Source organism: Protopterus annectens, chromosome 3.part0 (genome assembly GCF_019279795.1).
Source record: "Protopterus annectens isolate FY-2018-M chromosome 3.part0, PAN1.0, whole genome shotgun sequence".
NCBI lineage: Eukaryota > Metazoa > Chordata > Ceratodontiformes > Protopteridae > Protopterus > Protopterus annectens.
Window position 1 is genome coordinate 1,485,674,184 of NC_056731.1, and position 23,339 is coordinate 1,485,697,522.

At 39.1% G+C, this 23,339-nt stretch overlaps 1 pseudogene; it reads right to left on the reverse strand.

The window, feature by feature from the left end:
* Positions 1-289: 289 nt before the first annotated feature.
* On the reverse strand, positions 290-22,818 carry LOC122797096 (annotated as a pseudogene).
* Between the last annotated feature and the right edge of the window lie 521 nt (positions 22,819-23,339).

Below are 23,339 nucleotides of genomic sequence, written 5' to 3' on the forward strand. Positions count from 1 at the left end.
GTGTGTGTGTGTGTGTGTGTGTGTGTGTGTGTGTGTGTGTGTGTGTGTGTGTGTGTGTGTGTGTGTGTGTGTGTGTGTGCTAAAATAAAACATTGACTAAAAGAGAGAGAGAGTGAGCCAGAGAGATAGAGGGAGATGGAGTCTGAGAGAGAGAAAGAAAAAAGAGAAAGAGAGAGAAAGAGAGACACTGTTGTCAGATGAACATTTCTCTTTGCCTATATTGCAGTTACATCCATAAATGATTGTTGCTACACACTTTATAAAAATGTTCCGTTGTCTCTTAAAGGCATTAACTACAGTTAAATGCTATAACAAACATATAGTGAAAGCACTGTGCCTTAGCTGGACCTAAAGGATGCAAGTATATTTTACACACAACTGCTTTTTTTTTTATCAGTGAATAGTGGTAAAGGAATGTGCATATGCTGTAAGTGGTCAGGAAGTGTATAAAAGAAGCTTGTCTTACCTGGAGCACTTCTGCATTGGGCATCACAACATTTCTTTTGCAGGTTTCGATCCTAAACTTTGCTGGCTTGTATATTTTCCAGTAAACAAAAAGAACCATTCAGAGGGGTAAATACAAAGCACCTAATGTTGAGAATATAGTGTAAGAAGGATTCTGGCTCAGTTGGCAATTTTCTTCATCTGCTGTGTACGTTTCTCCCCAGCCAAACAGTAGGGACAGTGAAATCACTGCAGAAAGAGTCCACATGATTCCTATCATTATGTTGAAAATCTTTTATTGAGTCATCAGAGTGTATTCTAAGTGCCTTGTGATGGACCAGTACCTGTCCAGGGCAATAGCAGTCACATTCCAAATGCTTGCTGTACAACACAGAACATCAAAAGAAATCCAGATGTGGCAAAAGTCTGCCAAGTCTCCATCGCCTGGGAGAGAGCTCATTTACTAGGCTGAGGGGCATCACCAATGCTGCTACCATCAGATCTGAGACAGTCATGGATGCTACCAGACTGTGGGGAATCGTGTACAACATTTTTACCCAGAGAATTATGACAAGCAGCAGTAAATTCCAAACAAAAGTGGCAATAATCAAAATGACCAGTAAAGTTAAAATTAGGATGCTAAACATTAAGAAAGAGTTATTCTTCAGAAAGTTACCCTTGGAGGTACTGTTAGCTGTTAAAGAAATGTTAAAGTCTATAGCTTACTAATTTTGGGGTATTTATTTACTACAATCTAGCTAAAAGCATCATTAGCTGATTGAAATCAGTTAAGAGACTAGGAAAACCTTGTCATAGTGCAAAGATTCCTTCAGCAGCACCTTTCCCTAACTGCCATTGTTACTTGATGCTGTAGATCTATCCGAGTTAAATTCAAGTTGAAGTATCTTTGCTAATACCCAGCAAGCCAGCAAATCATAGCTAATGTACCTTGCATAGACCATGCAAACTGGAAAACTGTCCACTTTTGGAATCCACCGATTGTTCAGTAAGCCTTATGTGCTAGATGAATGGGAAAATCTTCCCCATATTTGCCATTCAAAGCTTTTGTAACAGAATAACACTATGACAGTTGTTTCATCCCATTTAAAGATATATAATGTTAGTCAAGTGGGCAACAGTTTGCAGATAAATGCTTCTGCAGATGTGACCTTCATAGTGATACAGGCACACAGAGCTCCCGTCTACCTCGCACTGTTCCTAATGCCAGATAAGGTGTTTAGAGCAAGTTAGCCCTGAGAAGCAGTTGCAACAGGTGCAGGGCTGATACTGTAAAACATTCCAGTGTAATTCTTGAATGTAACTAGTGTGATACATAAAATAACAGAAAATATTTCAGCAAACCCTTTTAACTTTTTTTTTGGGTGGTTCTACAGTGGTGTGTGCCTTAGCTGCTTCCGTTTGGTTATTGGTTTACTGAAAGGACTGGTCAGGTTGGAATCCCTTATTAGAGGGAATACATTTTTTGGACAAGTTCAAAATCACAGTAAATACAGACATGGGAAAATGTGTATATGTTAGCAACTGGTCAGGGCAACGTCTCTCTATTTATGTAAGTACACTATTATATATACTTATTCAATGGCTAAGTATACCTCTTCGGCAACATATTCTAGTTTCTAGTTACAGCTTTATCTTGAAAAATAAAAAGAACACAGCACCGGGCAGTCCAGGGGCTTAATCAGCTGCTTTCACCTTACCATACTACTACAGGAATTGGAATAATCCATTTGGCTGCCACCACTTGCAATGAGTGGAGAACTGCCTTACTGTGGTTACTTGTATTTACAGCTGATTTTCTCCGAAAAGTCAAATATAAACATCAGGTAACTCCACACTGAAAATTAAGTTGAGAAAGTAACTGAAAAAGTTTGGGTACTTCTTCAACTTATTTTTTAACAGTGGATCTACAATATGGCTGTAAAGTTAGATGTGCTTGTGGAAGGGACTCGGGTGTAACTGCATACAATTACTACCATCTCACAGTGCACTCAAATGTAAGCACAGTGGCGCTGTGAGATGGTGCTTGGGGTTAATGAGTTAAGGTATACTTTGTTGATTTATATATGTGATACTACCAGCCCAGCTATCTGGAATTTTGTGGATAGTCATGTGTCATTTGTGAATATTAATATGATTTATATGCTTGTCTTACAAATGTAAGAGAACTATATGTTATGTGTATATTAAACTACTGGCACATAAGTATGAGTTGAACTGTATGTTATGTACTGAGCTTCAAGAATGTAATCACATTGGATCCCACTGGAAAAGAACAGAAATCTACATAAACTATATACCTGCACAAATGTATGTTTTAATAGTAGAAGCTGGCACATACAGAGTTAACTTGCAAAACTTCAAGAAAGTAAGTTGAAAAGTAAAGTGTTTTACAATTGTGTTATCTTTCAGTAAGCAGACACAATGTCTAGAGCTAGAGGTTTTCCTACTGTCTTGAAATAGACATAATTACTAGGTTTCAAACGTAGAAGTGTTTAATTCTTTTATGACTTCCAGTTCTGAGCAAACATTTGAGAGATACGTATTTTTCATATAGAAATGTTACATTTTGTTAAGTATCTGTTAGCCTGGAAACAGAAGGCAGGTGACAAAGAGTGATATCATCCAGGCTAACCCAGCAGTAATATGTGATATTAATTTAAGAACTTTCTCAGAGAGGGAGACTGTGCATGTTGTATCTTGTCTTTGGCCTAGAAACATCCATTCAGCACTTCTGCATTTGCCTTGTTAATAGTACATTACTGGGGAAAAGTAATTCATTTCAGATATAGATAGGAATATAGTAAAGATTAGTTTATATGTTTTCTGTATTTATTTGAAACTGTCATGCAATGTTGTTTTAAAATATTTCCTGTGATTCTGAACTCTGTAGTTACTGTGTTGATTGAGTATTGTCTTGTTCTTTTATTATTTATTATTAAATATATTTAAACCTGCCTTTGTGGCTGATATTTGTGAGACATATTTAAGCTCTGAGAGTACTTGCATATGTATTTGGTGACACTGTACAGGCCACTCCTAAATAGCCTTAGCCTTGGTCACACTTACCATTTTGGATAATAGTAACTTTACACAGTATGATTGGTCACCCTTTGTAAGGGCCTTTAAGCAGCTGATATGTAGGAGTTGATAGCAGTGATAACTACCTTATAGTCTGGGCAGAAAGGGGCATAGCTAGTAAACCTGTGACAGCCTTCCCCAGGTGTGTCTGTCTGTTTGTATAGAAATCAAATCTCAAAGTGTATGTGTGTGTCAGCTACTTGGGCAGGGACATGAAGCACCGGTCAGACACAGATGGTGGTGGAGGTCTTGGCTTGACCACTCAGCTGAGATCTTAACCCTATAGCTGTGCCACTGGGGAGTCTTACTGAGGATCTGGAGAAAGAGAGAGAAACCAGCCCCCTGACTGTGATCTCTGTGTGCTCTTAAGGGAAATTGTACTTTACTGGGTGTGTACTTGTCATCCTCCCATTGTGTACATCCCTCACTGTTGTCAATGGTAAGGATTGAGGCTCCTGGATTACTGGGCCGGTGCAGGGGCATCACAAAATGTACTGTCTAATTTTACTGTAATAAAGTGACTATTGCAGGACTTCTTTGTCTCGATCATTTCTGATTCTGTTAAAATTAAACTCATTAGAAAATGCAATTGTTAGGCAAGCAAACTATTCATTGTCTCTCTTATACACTGTATATTTGTTGTATAAATAAAGTATTTAACTAATTAACAAACAAGTAAAGTACACCTCTCTCTTATACACTGTATATATGGTGTTTTAAATAAAGTATCTAATTAACAAACAAGTAAAGGATACTGTTATAATGTATGCACAAAGTAAATGGCTGTGATGCATTATAACAGTATCTCCAGATCCCCAGTAAGTCTCCCCAGTGGCACAGCTATAGGGTTAAGATCTCAGCTGACAAGTGTATTTGTTACTTATGCAGGGATTTACATTTATAGCTACACTGCTGATTTGATTTCTCGAAGTTGTATTTTTTATGTACAGTTTGGCATTCCTTTTTTGCCTTAGTGCTAGAATATGTTTTAATTATATAGCCACAGTTGTACAGTAGCATTTCTGGCACCCGACTAAATCCTGAATTAACTCTCAATATCTGGACACATGATGTGTGTGTGTGTGTGTGTGTGTGTGTGTGTGTGTGTGTGTGTGTGTGTGTGTGTGTGTGTGTGTGTGTGTGTGTGTGTGTGTGTGTGTGTGTGTGTGTTTTGTGTGCATGAGAGCATGTGTGTGAGAGTTACTCTTGAACCCATCGTTTGGCCTTCATACAACACTTGAATTACCACGTGTTGCTCTTCAAGCAGGTTAGCCCCAATTTTGGCAGTTGTGTCCTGAAAATAAATATAAAAAACTACAAATGTCCGAAAATTTTAAGACAAAAGTATTTTCTAAGTTTCAACTAATAAATGATTGAAAGACTTATTTTGTTTTTGAAACACCTTAATATTATGCAAAGCAACAAAAAAGACACAAATTCTTAAAAGTGAGCTTTTATTTTGACAAAAAAGTGAACTCTAGTATTTTTGCACTAGTTGTGGATATGACATGTCCCTGAAAATGTTGCATTTCTACAGAAAATGTCCCACTTTCAGCATTTGGAAAGGTGGCATCCCTGTTCAACCCATCCTTCTGGTAAGACAGCCTACAGCATCCCTTTCCATTTGAGAAACAGTGTTTGAATTAATTATTCTTAATTATACAATGACTGTCCATTAACATTCTAAAATGAGCACGCTGATTGGTCAGCCCAACCAGCGTGCCATTGTAAATCCGAGAATATACCAACAGAAAAAGGTCCAGTCGCCCAGATTTTTTTCCATTGGTATATTCTTTAACTTTAACTTCTTTTCAGCAAAAATAAAAACAAAATTTGTATTCTGGAGAACTCCAGACATATGAGAGAGACACCATGCAGGAAATACAAGGGAAATCAGGTACGTTGTTTAAAACTAAAGATACGTACCTAATTTCCCTTGTATTTCCTCCATTTTGTCTCTCTCTCCTACCCTAAACTTCCCAAACATTTTTTAATTAAAAAAAAAAAGAAAGGAAAAGCGGAGCAACTGAGGTCTTCTTTTCTCCGTTGCTTACTTTCCCAAGCACTGATGTACTGGGTATGCATGGGAACGCAAGTCCCATGCGCAGTATATCAACCCAAGGAAGCAGTATACCACTAGCCGCTGAAGAATAGTAATGTGCTATTATACAAAGACATTATTTAAGAAAAGTAAGTATTTTTTTTCTTAAATGATGTCATTTTATAATAGCAATAACCAACTCTGTGGTTGTGGTATATTGAAATTTACCCATGGTTGGCTTTATTTAATCACTAGGACTTTGCCCTCATGATTAAACCACACCAACCATGGGTAAATCTTCAATATATCACACCATCATCGATTGTTGCTATAATAGTCTATTTCCATCTATTGCCGGCCTCTCCTCTTTTCAGTCCAATGTCTTCTGTTTCATGCCTGTTACTTTGCTGTCTGACAGTGTAGTTTATGTTCATAGCATGTCCTCCATTGTATTCACTCTTTCAGTATGTACAAGCCAAGCATTCTGAATATGTAAACACCCCTCATACACAAAGCTGTAATATGTAATCTACAGATTCTCACATCTGGCACCAAACTCTGGAAATCAATTCCCCCAACACATTTAAAAAAACTCTGCAGAAAGAAGCCCAATGTTCACACTTCCCCTCTGGCCACATCACCTAAATTCTTAAAGCTCTTCTTCTCTCTTCAAATAATTTTTGTCAATGATTTCTCGCATGAACTTTCGGATGACTTATATTCTGGATATATAATTTCTCTAGCAGAACACTATAACCACATTAAAACCTACTAGACATCTGATTTGTAAATAAAGTAAATAGCCTTTGTATGGCTACACTGTGTGTAAGTAAAATTGTGTTCAAATGTGTATAGCCTTCATTATACAGTACTGAAATTTATTTAAACTATGGGATTTATATTTGTTCAATTATTTTCCTACTTTTCTGACATTACATCTGTAGTCTCCCAAACTGAGCCTAAAGTCTGTTTCATGTGACCAGAGCTCTACCTCAGTAATCAAATATAAATAAATACATACATAAATAAATAAATAAACAAATCAATAACTTCACATGTACATAAAACATTCCCTCATATTTGTTTTTTTTTTTCTATATGGCTGTATGGCTATTAGAGCTGAACCTATTCTATAAAAGGCCCTGCACAATAAATGGATAATGTCAATATCTCTGAGCTGCACACCACTGGCTCTTTTCCCAATATTCTGTTAGTGTTAACTGCTGTCCTTTTAATGCTGTACCAAATAATCAAGTCCAGGGATGCTTAGCCCTCATACCTTCTTCTCCCAGTCTACTCCTCCTCTAGGCATAAATGATTTCCCTGAGGCACACTGACTGAAGTGAATAAGCATGTGTTTTGTTTCCCATTGAACTCCAATTGCTAATTAACCACCTACCCCACATGCTGCTTTAGGTGATATAGGATATTTGTCTTTGAGCATTAGACCAGTACTGATACTATCTGCAAACAGAATAATCAAAATGTCAAAACTCACCATGACATCTAACTGAACTTGCGATAGCACTAGTACATTCACATACTGGCATCCTCTCCTAAACGCAGAGGAAGAAAACCGTTTCCATATTCTGACTCATCTCTAGCATCCACCCCCTGTTCTACACTCCCTCACTATATTTCCCTTCCCTAGTAGTATACTGTCTGGCTATGTTCCCTAATGTAGCAGAAGAATTTATTTTGCCCAGCCCTTACTCACTCTTGATCTCCTAAGCTATTCCTGCCTTGTTCTGTTGGCAGATCTTTATTGCATTTTTTCTTGATATGTCATTGATCATTTTTATCCTGTTCATTTACACTTCTCATACTACTACATGCCATCTTCTTTTCATTTACAGTCTCACTTTACTGCTATCTGTATGCAGCATGGTTACCTTCTCTTCCTAAATGCCCTTATCCTGATACATGACTTCATTGCCTCTTTTTTATCTTTCCACAGTATATCTAAACAGCTCTTCCACTGTTGACAATTCCTGTTTCTTTACATTTCTTTTCCTTATTTTTCCTGTCATATTTGACTATCACCTTATTGGCCCAGACTTCTGTCATCACTGTCTTTCCCATTTCTCACGTCTTTCCAGAGACTGTTAACCACTATGTGGCATGACTAATAGTGCCCTGTAGCACTCGTACCACCATCACATCCTCTGGATTGGTGAATGATGTTAAACCTCTCTTTGCACCCTCAAGGTGCTTCTTGTTTAAAAAAAAGGCAGGAATTGAATAATTTATGTAATATTGCTTAGGTTATATGATATATAGCAATATATGTGAAGTATAATGTTTGCCATTTTGATTATTTTGATATGAATGTAAATTTGCCTGTGTCACAAGTGCTAATTCAATAAAGGTGTTTGAAAAAAAAAATAAAAAGCTCTGGCTCCCACTAGGACTTCTTTAGACTTGTTTTCCTTCTCATCTTAAAAGTCGTCATATCCAGGTGCCATAATAACAGCTATGAATGGAAAATTGTGCTGTGATGTAATTTATATAGGTTTAACTTCAGCATTTGACAGGGTCATATGCAAAACACTGATCAATAACTTAGAACAACTAGGTATTGATGTGCCCTTGATAAGATGGATACATTGAAATTCTTGGTTACAGTCAGGATGTCCCACAGGTTTCTGTCCTAGGCCCTTTCTTGTTTAGACTGCATCTTTAACACCTAACATTTTCATCTGAGGTGTTCTACAGTCTATATGCAGATTACATGTGTTACAGATAAGGCATGTCTGCAAAAGAACTTGACTAAATTGACCATTTGGGCACAGCAGAATAATATGCTAATAAATACATCAAAAAGTAAACATATGAGATTTGGGAGACATAAACTGAAAGGTGAATGTTTAATTCAGCATACAGTAAGACGCTGTCCGGTTCGATTCTCAGCTAGAGCGTCTTCTGCGTGGAGACATGCGGGAATGGGCGTACCTTCGTTGAAGGTTGTGCATCAGGCCTGGCAAGCCGGTATGTAAAAATCAACTGCCAATCATTAGCGGATCGGAGTTCCGCTGTGGCGACCCCTAACCAGGAAAAGCCGAAAGACACAAACAAACAAAAAAACGTGCTTGAAACTGTAGATTAATTTAAGGACTTAGGTATATGGGTAGATCCAGTTTTGAGTTTTTCTAACAATATCAACCAATTGCTTAATGATAGTTATTGAACTATAGGTTTTATAAAAAGATTTATAAAGTCTAGGAAATCAGAAATGATTAAATCATTATTTGTTAGTTACATTAAACCTAAACTTTTGTATGGGATAACAATATGGAAATCCTATAAGAAAACAAGCATGAGTAAACTGAAAGAGTACAGTGGGAATATACCAAGGACATCCATGGATGTGAAAAATGTAAGTTAGTATTTAAGACTAAAATATCTGAACTTGTACAGTGTCTCTTATAGATATCTAAGAGGAGATCTTATTTAGGTATATAGGACATTTAGAGACAATTACTCTAGGAATGTCTGGGGTTATCAAAAAGTAGTAGAGAATAATCAGACACCCTATGTAGAAAGTTCTATAGGAATGAGAAGTGTACTTACTGGTTCTCTGAGAGAGCAGCTGATGCATGGAAAAGACTTCCAAATCACATTAAAGCAAGTACTAGCTGTGAAGGCTGCCAGCCTAGCTACAAAGAATTTTGTTGATAATTATATGTCATTGTGAATATTAATATAATCCACAAGCTTGTTCTCTCAAATGTAAGAAAAGTAAATGTAAGAAAACTGTTAAATGTTGAACTTCAAAAATGTAACCACAGTGCACTCTGCTGGAAGAAAGCTGTTAAAGAATTACAACTACGTTTGATTTCAAAGCTCGAAGACAGGATGTCTGGGCTAGCAAATTCTTTCTACTCTTATTAAGACAGAGTTAATTAATAGATTTTGGAAGGCACAGTGGTGCAGTGGTTGCATGGTCACCTCACAGCAAGAGATTCTCTGGTTCAATTCTCGGCTGGGGTGCCTTCTGTGTGGAGTCTGCATGTCCTCCCTGCATTTGTGTGGGTTTCCTCTGGGTGCTCTGGTTTCCTCGCACATTACAAAGACATGCATCTGAAGCATTTCTCCCCAGGCCTCCATTGAAAATTGGCTTTGTTCCAAGTCGGACTTTCCCAGTTAACAAATGTTAAATAAATAAATAAAAATAAATTTTACATGCAAAAATGTCTTTTATTGCTGTGGCTTTCTGGTCAGGTGCAAGACTACAAAAATAAATGTAAATTTGAGTTTCTGTTAGCCTGGGAACCAGAGAAGTATCAAGAATGATGTAATGTGAAATGACTCAGCAGTACTGTGTTATTAATTTAACACTTTCTCGGCAAGAGAGAGAATTAAGCAATTTGGATTTTGCCTGAACCTGAACACATCTACTCACCAGCACTCTGTCTTTGTTCTGTATGTATGTAAGTTTATTTAGAATTTAGTACTTCTCTTAGAAATAGATAGAAAATAGTAAGATTAGACTAGCTGTTTTGTATATTTATGTCAGATTATCCTACAGTACTGTTTTAAAGTTCCTGTGTCTGAACTCTTGATTAGCACTGTGTTGAATTGATGAGATTTGTCTTGAATTTTTATTATTTATTATTAAATATTTTTAAACCCTTCAACTGTGGCTGTTTGGTGTATAGATAATTTAAGCTCTAGAGTACTTGTATGTATTTATTGATACTGTACTAAGCCACTCCAATAGCTTTAGCCCTGGGTCACACTTACTATTTGGATAATAATATTGCACAGTAAAACTGGACACCCTTTGTTAAGGGCCTTGTTAGTAGCTGATAAATAGTGGCTGGTGGTGGTGATTTCTGCCTTATAGTCTGAGCAGAAAGGGGGCATAGTTGGGAAACCTGTGTCAGCCTTCCCCAGGAGTGTCTGTGTGTTTGTATATAACTCATATCTCAAAGTGTGTGTGTGTGTGTGTGTGTGTGTGTGTGTGTGTGTGTGTGTGTGTGTGTGTGTGTGTGTGTGTGTGTGTGTGTGTGTGTGTGTGTCAACTACAGTGGGCAGGGACACGAAGCACTGGTTGGACAGAGAGGGTGTGGGAGGTCTTAGCTTGACCACTAGGCTGAGATCTGGACCCTATAGCTGTGCAGGTGGGAAGTCTTATTGGGAATCTGGAGAGAAAGGCAGAAACCAGCCCCAGACTGACTGTGATCTCTGTTTGCTCTTAAGGGATATTGTACTTAACTGTGTGTGTACTTGTTATTCTTCCCAATGTGTATGCCCCTCACTGGTGCTAGTGGTGAGGACTGAGGCTCCTTGATTACCGGGCCAGTGCTCAGGCATCACATATTAACTGTTTGGCAGTGGTGGGATATCGGCATCAGATATTGTTTGATAGTGTTGAGTTAGCCACATCACATACTAATTGTCTTGTAGTGGTGTGGATAATGAATTCCTGTAGCTTGTGTACAGTGATCGCTGAAGATGTTTTTGTACTCTAAATCAGCCACACACTGGGTATTCAGAGTTCAGATCACAATTGTTTTATTTCTTTTGTTAGCTTAGTTAGTCAGGGAGAGAAGGCAAGCATGTCAGCAAAGGAGTATGGCAAGCTGACAAGGAGCCAGTTGGCTGAAATGTGCCAGGCTAAGGGACTGGTGCATGGAAACTTGACTAAGGCAGACAGGATTGCAGCTCTGGTCACAGCTGCATCAGAAAACAGCAATCAGGAGGACAATCAGACTGGCTGTGGAGATGTACAACACTCAGAGAATGGACAGCTCAACCTTTCTGCAGAGGACTTAAATATCCATCTGGAGCTAAAGAGATTTGAGTTGGAGGCCAGGCATTTGGAAATGAAAGCTGTGGAGAAGGAGAGGCAGAGGCAGCATGAAAAGGAGATGCTGACTCTTCACCAGAGTCATGGAGGTAATGGGGAAGGGAGTAGCAGGACCCCAGAAGCACAAAATGTCAGTAAATGTATTCCACAGTTTACAGAGGGGGATAATTTTGATAGTCTCATTCATATGTTTGAGAGGGAATGTAAGCAGTATGATGTTGAGCAAAGGCTCTGAGTACAGTTCCTGACCCCCTTACTCCATGGTAAAGCTGTAAATGTACTTTCCAAATTATCTGATATTGACTGTTTTAACTATAATGCTGTAAAGAATTGTTTGTTAGAATTTTTTAAGCTAACACCTGAAACTTATAGTAAAAAGTTTCATGAGCATAGATGCAAGGCAGATGAAAGTGTGTGTGAATATGTTGCTGAACTGAGCACTTATTTTCATAGGTTTGTGATTGGATGCGAGGTTACCACTTTTGAAGGGCTGGCAGACATTTTGGTGAGGGAACAAGCCCTTAGCACTTTGTCTGAGGACATGAGGATCTGGTTAGCTGATAGACAATGTGCTACTTCAGATGAGTTGGGGAAGAAGGTAGACGTATACCTAACAAGTAGGGCATCCCTGCACAGGAAAGGGACACCCAGTGCTTCTCATGGGTCTAAGGGAACCCATGGTGACAGCCCAGACTGCCCCAACAGAATCTGCCAGTAGCAGGGAAAGCCACTAGTCCAGATAAATGTCCAGGACCTAGGGTTAACTGTTTTGAATGCAACCAGTGGGGCCATGTGGTATATAGATGTCCATGGAGGCAAGGTGGAGAACAAAAGGTGAGGGAGCCAGTAAGTGGGAAAGACAAAATGCCAACAGTAGGTTGTCTTGAGACAACAGGGATACCAAACTAACATCCTGCAGATGTCCTGATAGGGAAGGATTTTGATGAGGCAGTACCATGTGTTAATGTAGTTACATGCAGTCAGGCTAAAAGACAAGCAAGTGGGTCTGGTAGCCTGGGGGAGACCCAGTCAGACTGCATACTTGCAGCCACAACTGGTGAGGTGGTTACTTCAGGGAAGGAGCTACTATGTAGCAGTGAGACTGTAAGTGAGCCACAGCTGCTTGTGGGTACTGATGGTCCCTTGAACAGAATGACTGCAAAGATAAAGGCGAGTAGTAGTACCCAGGCTGACAGTGAGGCACTGCTGTCAGAGGATACCAGACTTCCTGTAGAAGGGGAGCTGGGAAGGGTTAAAAGACAGGGTCAGCTCTCAGACCCTACATTACAAGGCCTGAGGCAAGTAGCGAGTGAGGTACCTGATTCTCAAGGGAAGGGGGAATCTGTAAACTGGGACAAAGGGTTACTGTATAGAGAGTGGACCCCTGAGGGAGGTCTAGAAGGTGAGAGAATACAGCAGTTGGTAATGCCTAGAGCCTACTATGTGGCACTTCTAGCCATAGCCCATGATATTCCCTTTACAGGTCATATGGACATAAAATGTACAAAGAGACATTTTATGCAGAGCTTCTATTGGCCTGGAATTTCCAGAAATGTACCAGGGTAGTCCAGAATGTGTGGGCAGTGCCAAAAGGTAGTCAAGGCAGGAGACAAGGTGAGAGCTCCTTTGATGCCTTTGCTTGTGACTGAAGAGCCATTTCAGAGGGTAGCTATGGATATTGTGGGGCCTCTGAGTACCCCAAGTTCCACAGGGAAAAACTATATCCTGGTGGTAGTAGATTATGCTACAAGATACCACGAGGCAGTGGCTTTGTCCTCCATTGAGGCAGAAAAGGTGACAAATGTTTTTTTTAGAGATTTTCAGCAGGGTAGGTTTTACAAAAGAAATACTGACTGACAGAGGTGCCAATTTCATGTCAGACCTGCTGGCTTGTCTGTGGATGTACTGTGGGATGAATCACCTAAAGACCACCCCCTACCATACCCAGACTAATGGTCTTGTTGAGAGGTTAAACTCTACACTCAAGTCCATGCTATGGCATTTGCAGACCAGTTTAAGAGGGAGGGGAACACATATTTGCCCCATCTGTTGTCTGTTTACAGAGAGGTTCCCCAGGATTCCACAGTTTTTTCACCGGTTGCGTTGTTGTATGTGCATAGGGTGAGGGGGCCTCTAGATTTAATTCATGATGAGTGGGAAGGTGAGTGTGAATCTCACAAGGAGTCTCTTGTGGCATATGTCCTAAACCTCAGGACAAGGCTTAGGGAACTCATGGGCTTGGCCCAGGAGAACCTGGCAGAAGCCCAACAGCAGAAAAAAGTCTGGTATGACAGGAATGCTCAAGAAAGAAACTATGCTGTAGGGTAGCAGATAATGGTTCTCATTCCTGTCAGACACAACAAGCTGCAAGCAGCCTGGGAGGGACCCTTCAAAGAGGTAAGGAAGGTCAGTGATATTAACTACATGGTAGAACTGCTAGGCAGGAAGCAGGAGCACAAATTGTACCATGTTAACATGATGAAATCTTACCATGATAGGGAGGCCCTTGTGCTGAGTATTTACAGTGGATTGCAGGAAGAGTCTGAGGGAGATCTGGTGACTGATCTCCTCAGTGAGGCTAGGACTGACACTTCAGTCGAAGGGGTAGCAATGTCCTGGCAGCTATCTCCTACCCAGGTTTGAGAAATCCGAGCAGGGTTACAGGAGTTTGGGGACATGCTCACTGGAAACCAGGGTGCACCCACCTGGTGCAGCACCAGGTGGATACAGGACCACAAAGACCTATTAAGCAGGCCCCTTATAGGGTGCCTGAGAGAGTCAAACAGACTCTGAGGGAGGAGATACAGGAAATGTTGGAACTAGGGGTAATTCAAGAGTCCAACAGTCCCTGGGCCTCCTCAGTGATGCTGGTGCCAAAGAAGGATGGCAGCATCAGGTTCTGTGTGGACTACAGGAAATTAAATAGTCACACAGAGTCAGATGCTTACCCCATGCCTAGAACAGATGAAGCCCTAGAGCAGCTGGGTGGGGCTAAGTATCTTACCACCATTGATCTTACCAAGGGTTACTGGCAGGTGCCCTTGACTCCCAGTGCTAGAGAGAGAGGTTAGCCTTTGTGACTCCTTTTGGCTTGTATGATTTCACAAAGATGCTTTTTGGGGAGAAAAATGCCCCAGCGACTTTCCAGAGGCTGGTAGATCATATCCTAGAAGAGCAGGAGGGTTTGCCGTTGCTTACCGAGATGATATTGCCATCTACAGCCATTCCTGGCAAGACCACCTTCGCCATGTCATGGAGGTGCTGGGCAAACTACAGAGGGCAGGGTTGACCATTAAGCCAAAAATGTCAAGTGGGTATGACAGACGTCTCCTACCTGGGACTTAGAGTGGGGAGTGGTAAGATCAGGCCAGAACCTGCCAAAGTGGAAGCCAGTCAGGCATGGCCTGCACCTGTTACCAAACAGAGGTGAGGGCATTCTTAGGGACAGCAGAGTATTACAGAAAGTTTGTCCCCAGTTATAGTACCATAGCTGCTCCCCTCACAGACCTTACAAGGAAAAACAGGCCAGATATGATAGTGTGGACCATAGCATGTGAGCAGGTATTCCAGAAGGTTAAAGAAGCTTTGGGAGAACCCCCTGTGTTAGCCAGTCTAGATTACAGCAAAGAAAGAAAGATGCTTCAAACCATGGGATGGGGGCTGTACTTAGCCAGATCTCTTCAGAGGAAGAAGAGCACACAGTGGTTTATCTCAGTCATAGGCTCCAACCCAGGGAGGAATGCTATGCAGCTGTAGAAAAGGAATGTATAACCATAGTGTGGGCACTGCAGAAACTTCAGCCTTATCTGTATAGAAGAAAATTCAATGTAGTTACAGATCACAATCCCCTAACATGGTTGCACCAAGTCAGCCAGCAAAATGCCAAGTTGCTAATATGAAGCCTATGGTTGCAAGCATATGATATGTCAGTGCAGCACTACAGATGGATTAACAATGCCAATGCAGATGGGCTCTCAAGACAGGGAATGGGATAAGGTATACCCAGATAGACCTAACCCTCTCATGTAACGTTTCTCAAGGGTCACTTGAAAAACTAGCTTGAGATCTCTGGGTGAGGGTACATAATTGTGAAAGCTGTCAGCCTAGCTAGATAGAATTTTGTAGATAATTCTATGTCATTGTAAATATTAATATAATCCACAGGCTTGTTCTCTCAAATGTAAGAAAACTAAATGTAAGAAAACTGTTAAATGTTGAACTTCAAAAATGTAACCACAGTGCAATCTGCTGAAAGAAAGATGTTAAGTAAAGAATTACAACTGTGTTTGATCTCAAAGCTCACAGACAGGATGTCTGGGCTAGCAAATTATTTCTATTATTATTAAGACAGAGTTAATTACTAGATTTTACATGTAAAAATGTATTTTATTGCTGTGGCTTCCTGGCCAGATGCAAGACTACAAAAAGAAATGTAAAATTTGAGTTTCTGTTAGCCTGGAAACCAGAGAAGTGTCAAGAATGATGTAATGTGAAATGACTCAGCAGTACTGTGTTATCAATTTAAGACATTCTCAGAGAGAGAGAGAATTAAGCATTTTGGATTTTGTCTGAACCTGAACACATCTACTCACCAGCACTCTACCTTTGCTCTGTATGTATGTAAATTTATTTAGAACTTAGTACTTCTCTTAGAAATAGATAGAAAATAGTAAGATTAGACTAGCCATTTTGTAGATTTATGTAAGACTGTCCTACAGTATTTTTTTAAAGTTCCTGTGTCTGAACTCTTGATTAGCACTGTGTTGAATTGATGAGATTTGTCTTGAATTTTTATTATTTATTATTAAATATTTTTTAAACCCTTCAACTGTGGCTGTTTGGTGTATATATAATTTAAGCTCTAGAGTAATTGTATGTATTTAGTGATACTGTACTAAGCCACTCCAATAGCTTTAGCCCTTGGCCACACTTACTATTTGGATAATAATATTGCACAGTAAAACTGGACACCCTTTGTTAAGGGTCTTATTAGTAGCTGATAAATAGTGGCTGGTGGTGGTGATTTTTACCTTATAGTCTGAGCAGAAAGGGGGCATAGTTGGGGAACCTGTACCAGCCTTCCCCAGGAGTGCCTGTGAGTTTGTATATAACTCATATCTCAAAGTGTGTGTGTCAGCTATAGTGGGCAGGGACATGAAGCACTGCTTGCCAGAGAGGGTGCTGGAGGTTTTAGCTTGACCACTAGGCTGAGATCTGGACCCTATAGCTGCACCAGTGGGGAGTCCTATTGGGGATCTAGAGAGAAAGGGAGAAACAAGCCCTAGACTGACTGTGATCTCTGTGTGCTCTTAAGGGAAATTGTATTTTACTGTGTGTTTACTTGTTATCCTTCCCAATGTGTACACCCTTCATTGGTGCTAGTGGTGAGGATTGAGGCTCCTTGATTACTGGGCCAGTGTGCGGGTGCCACACTAGCTTAGATATTTTTAAGAAGAGCCTGGACACATCATGGGAGCAAGTGTTTTGGCATATTGAAAGGCTAGAAGGGCATTAATGTCCATGCTTAAAATATTTGTATGTATGTAAGATGGAATACTAAGGTTTTTCATAACTATAGTTTTCATGATCTTTGTCAGCCTTCTAATCATGTTCTTGAGTGCACTGACATCCTCCTTACATGTGCCCAGAGGTCTCTATACTTAAGTTAATCCCACATCTTCTCTCTTCTATCTTGTGAAGTCTATAGAGTAATGTGCCGTAGTTATACACATTTAATATTGGCAGTCCTATAACTTTAAAACTAGTATAGTGGAAGCCTTCTGTTGTATGGTTTCCTATATTATTACTAATATTATATTAATATGAAATTAAGTAAGGCCATTATTAAAAAGATGTATGTAATTACAAACACTCATTACACTACACAAAGGCATAATAGCATCTTTACAAAGGCAAAAGTGCATACTGTAGTTTGCTTACACCATATGTATTATTTAAACTATCCTGCAAAAACTGTCAAAAAATCATGAACTTTTTTTCTGAACTTCTAATTCCACACTTTGAATAAGATAGTAAGTTAGTGATAAACTTTTATTTGTAATTAATCTTAGTGGTAAATGTCTGACCATCATGAATGGTCAAGCTGTAAAATATGGTTAAATACCATATGTTGTTGCTTATGATTTACTGCAGCTTTTCTGAAATGCAGGGGTGCAGTGGGTGGCACAGTGGTGCAGCAGTAAGCATTGTCACTTCACAAGAGGTCTTCTGGTTCAATTCTTGACTGGTGTGCCTTTCGTGCAGGGTCTGCCTGTCCTCCTTGCATTCATGTGAGTTTTCTCCAGGTGCTCTGCTTTCCTCCCACATTCCAAAAACGTGTCTGGAGGGTTTCTCCTGGGCCTCCACTGAAAATGAGCTCTATCCCAGTCGGACTTTCCAGGTAAGCAAATGTTAAATAAATAAATTTGGTTGAAATCCATTGTTTTCTTACTGTTGCATGCTTTATCTTATATTCTGTAGTGGACCGTACCCCTGAGCTAGAGGTAGTTTGTTGTAGTTGGTCTAAATCAGCAGCATTAATTTTATATCTCATGCTAAACTTGAAAAATACTTTGTCATCAACATTTGTGACACAAAACATCTGCATTTTTATGCATTTTTAACCAGAGAAGCACACTACAAACAAGTACACATGTTACAAGTGCTCTGTTCAGAAGATATCTGGGAGTAGTGATCTGGTAAGAGTCCCTCAAAATGCAGGTAGAGTCTGTGGGAATGTAATCTTTTACCACATGGTGAAACCTGTGAGCAACTCTTCACCTTAACCATCTGTGCTACATTTTATGAGATAAATATAGGCCTGACAATGAACACTGACACTGTATTTACTGGTCTTTGGTAAAAATGAAATCATTAAAGTTACAGGCCAATAAAAGCTGTTAACTAACACAGCAGTTAAATAAGCTGTCTTTAAATTAAAAGTAACAGTCTTGCAAGTTGGGAGAGTGGCCTAATGGTCAAGCTGTTTGCCTTACAAACACAAGATGCAAGGTTTGAGTCTCACAAGGGTAGTTAGCCTAGTACTAACCTAAGGAAGTGTGATACATTTCAGCTGCAAATCCATCAAATCACAGATATGCAACAGTTCTGGGTTCTGAATCCCATTCCTACCTATAATCAAATATTTGCAGAAAGAAACACAAAACATTATGCTGTGGTCTGTTACTGTGGGTATGCAACAGCAATGAAGCATGAAAAGAAACAACTCCTGTGTGGAATGTGAGTGAAAAATAGAATGTACTGTGATAAAAAAATCAACAGTCATGCCAGGATGAATGTGAACTTTCGCCTCTTCAAAGAATGGAAAATCTTAATAATGCAGTTCTTACTCAGTGAATGAATAATCAAAGAAATCTTGCTCCCTCCCCTGGTGTCTTTCCCCTCATTTATTTTAGGTTCCCTTTTATTTTATAATCTTTCATTGTGTTATTAAGCTCCCTTTTAAATTAAACAGCTACTGACCTCTGTTCCTGTTTAAGCTAACTTGTTTTGATCATTCTAGCACTTAGATTTTTTTTTCTAATAACTTGTTTTTGCTGTAGGCATGTTTGCTGTCAGTATGCAGGTAGGCCAATGAATGAGCTCTTCACTGTATCAGGGAATGCCTGGGGAATCATTTGAATACTGAATGCCTTGGGCTGCATATCCTTTGAAGGTTTTAGTCTGCCTTCAGATGCTGTTTCACTGCAAAGCTAACATCTTACAAATAACAGATTCACAAATGTTTTGATAAATTTTAAAAAGACTGGGACATGGTTTAACATAGCAGAGGTCTGCTTAACAATCTTTTGTATCTTAAGAGCACTCTTAGGAAGAAAAAAGCACAGAACTGGAACATACATTATACAGTATATTGCATAACCCACCTGGGTATCAACACTGGCCCTTATAAACAGCTACCTTATATAATTTAGCAAAAAAAGCATTTCAGTTTATTGAGTAATACATTTAATCACTAGAATGAAAGATACACTCTGTCAGATTTTTAAAATAGGATTTGATTTATATCATCCTCAGAGATTACCACCGATTTGCAAGAATGACCACATATATTTATGAAGCCATAACAACTTTTCTGGATATATAGGGCATTATATTATATTGTAATGGTATCAGTCGATAATAGCAGAAGTATATCAGCATGCTCTGCTTTTAACGCTCGAAAAGTATTTTAGCTGTAATATAATAATTATTGCCTCGTCTGGCAAGTGGCAGACAGGATTAATACTATTGTTTCTGTGTTACATGCCAGATCTCACAACTGTCCCTATTTTGGAAGAACACTCTCATTTTAAAGCATGATTTAAGATGCCCCTATTTTTGGAGGTCCATCCTATTTTCACGTTTGATTAAAGTCTACAGATTTTGCACTGTCTAATTTATCGTGTGCTTATATTTTTTTCAGTTTTTGTCACTCTCTGTTTGTAAACATGTATCTGATTAATATTCCACATTCCTTCTAATGGTGGGAAGTGCTTTTTTGATATTAAATTTTATGCTAATTAGATGCCTTGATTTTTAGCTGGATGTTCCTCTTTTTCAAGGGCCTTAGCTTGTTTTCAGTGTCTGCAGGCTGAGAGGTATGGTACACTGTTTGATTCTCTCAGCCCTTATTTGTCAACTGTGTCCTTGTATACTTACCTAGATATTACTTCTGTGTCATTCCTGTCCAGTGGGCCTACCTGATTAACAATTGGGTATTATTATTATTAGCAGTAGTGATATTCCAGCTTGTACTTTGAATGTAACAGTTTTCACTGCCTGTTTTAAACATACTTAAAATCCTACCAGCCTGCATATTTACCAGAAAATGAAACATGATTCAAACTCAAACTCTTATGACTAAACTCCTAGGTGTGAATCTATTAATGCGCGCATTTTGAATACTTGTAACTTACTGTCTGTAACTCGTCTGGTCAGGATAAAACAGACGAACTTCTGTGGGTTCTGTTCAGGCAGCTTTATTATGTATAAACATATCAGAACTGAGGCTTAATAACGTTAACTTAAATAAACTTGCAAACAAATTAGCTATTACACTTATACGTGCTCACTCTCTGGCTGCACTCTCAAAATGGCACTGAAGCTAGCACGTGCTTGCTATTTATATGCACGTGCTGTCCTTGAAATGCTTCATAAAGGTACAATACACACACACGCTATTCTGCATCCTCCCTCTTTGAGAAATGAGTCGTGCATTATTGACAACATTAATTGACATGCAATTGATACAAATAATTCTTTGACATGCAATTATACAGAACTAAATACATATAGACAAGTATGTCCAGGTTGCTGTGTATTTCACACTAGGTCTGGAAATACGACCAAGTCGTGTGACACAGAAATTAGAATTAGGTTTATAAAATGGGACTGTCTCTGCTGAATGTTCAACTTTGGGGAAGTCAGGAACATCATCAGGAATGGAAGTAGAAGTTAAGACACGTTCTACAACAAGAATATTGTCTGGCCTGCTCTAAGATCTAGAGTCTGTATCGCAGGAACAATGCTGTGATATCAATTCTGATACAGGAAGAAGATGTCTGTGATTTCTCCTGTACTTCACACCCTCAGATTCTAGGAAGTAGAATCTCGGCTCAGGAGATACACCTGTTACTTGATCAATCCGGTCGAAACTTTTCACCATTTGTATCCTCACTGTTTTTCCTTCTTTCAATGGATGAAGAAATCTGCCCAATTTATCATACCTGGACTTCTGAAAAGAATGCTTTCTGAATAGTTGGGCTTTGATTGTTCTGTTGTTCTTTGCTTTAGGCCTCAACAAACTGGAACTGATACGCAATGTTGTTCTGGTTTGCCTAGATAGAAGTCTCGGAGCAGGCAAGCCAAGTATATCATCACGGGTATGTTTCTGAGATTGAGTAAATTTAAAAAGACATCGATATTGCCACACTTTCACTTCTCTAGTAATTGATTTGCACTCTGTACTGCACGTTCAGCTAGTCCATTTGACTGTAGGTATTCTGGACTACTAGTAACATGTACAAAGTCCCATTGTTTTGCAAATTTCTGAAACAACTGACTGGCAAATTGGGTACCATTGTCAAAGATAACTCTGTGTGGACTACCATGGACTGAGAAATGATGTTTCAACTTGGTGACAGCAGCAGAGGATGTTAGGTTAGGTAGTAAATTGATCTCAAACCAGTTTGAATAAGAGTCTACCAACACTAAGTAATGCTGATTGTTCCACTCGAATATATCAGTGGCTACTGTTGACCAAGGTAGTTCAGGAACTTGACTTAGCTGAAGTGGTTCTTTTTACAAATGTGGTTTAGTACTATTGCATACTGAACAAGAAGAAAGTACGTTATCAATATCTTTTGCTAGAAAGGCCAAAATACTAGTCCTCTTGCCCTTATTTTGATAGATTCAAAACCTGGGTGACCACAATGCAAAATCTGGATATATTCACATTGTAAGGAAGCAGGAATAACAATTTTAGGATATTTGAAAATAATTCCATCTTCCATCAACATCATATCTCTGTAAGGAAAATAAGTTTGCACTTCAGTTGGTACACTAGATTGCTTTGACTGCTATTCAACATTAATGAAGTGGTTGAGCATTTGCAAAAGGGGACCAGTCTCTCTGTAATTTCTTAGCTCATCAAGTCTCATGGTAGAAAACGTATGCACTTCCATGACATCAAAGTCAAAATTCTCTGCATGAAGCTGTTCTCTGGTATTTCTGGGTGCTCTGGATAAGGTATCAGCCAGATAAAAAAAGTTTACCTTTTGCATAGACCATTTTGAAGTTGTACTTTTGCAATTTGAGCATCATTCTTTGTCATCTTGCTGGAGCTGAATGCATAGGCTTCTTTAAAATAGTGACTAGAGGTTGGTGATCAGTCTCAATCTGAATAGCTTGACCATAAATATAATCATGAAACTTTGAACATGCAAATACTATTGCCAAAAGTTCTTTCTCAATTTGAGCATAATGCATTTCAGTTTGGAAGTTTGCCTAACTTGTCATTGAAAACATCAGCATACTTTGAGAAAATAGCTTCAGTAAAACTGGAAAGTAGATTTCTTCTCAAACTGTCTCTGAGATGCAATAATGATTGCACAGGTATTCGGGCTACATAAAATAGTAAGTTGTAGCAGTTCCGAGCCAAATAACATGAAAGCATTACTGAGACTTCCGTTTGAATTTCTTCACCTCCATAAGCAACAAGTTTCACACAACTGACCACATTAAGTTGCTCACCAGCTCTCACCTTGGCAAATGTGTCTGCTGACATAACATTACATTTTGAACGAGTGTCTACTTTGTGCTTGGTGGTTTTATCATTGATCTGGACAATACAAAATACTCCATTCTTTGCCAGCAAATTTACTGCATCATCCTTTTCACCAATTGCTGACACACCATTCATGTAGAAAGTAGGGTTGTAGCTCTCTATATGATCAACTTGCTTTTTTGAGTGACCGTTCTTTATAACTGTGTGAGGTTTACATGATTTACAAAACTTTTGAAAATGATTTCAATTTTTTACACTTTTGACATTGCTGACCAAATGCTAAGCACTTTTCTCTTTTAGACTTATGATTAGCACCACAATTGTGACAGTTAACAATAAAGCTTGATTTGGGTTTTGCTGACTCACTCTTATACTGCACTGAGCATGTCCTTCTCACTGCACTAGTCTTAGAACTTGCTGGAAAATTACAGTTTTTTTTCTGCAACACCCACAGGGGTTACAGCTGCCATGTGCTCAGGCCTGCTTCTGCTAGCCATGTGTTGCATGCTGTCTACATTTGCTCTGGAGCCTGCTGAAACCATGCTCTTATCACTTGCAAGCATACTTGTGTGCAACTTCATGGATTTCACAAATCTCAGTAGCTTTGCTCAGTGTTAAATCACTGTCACAAAGCAAAATTTTTCTCACTGCAGCAC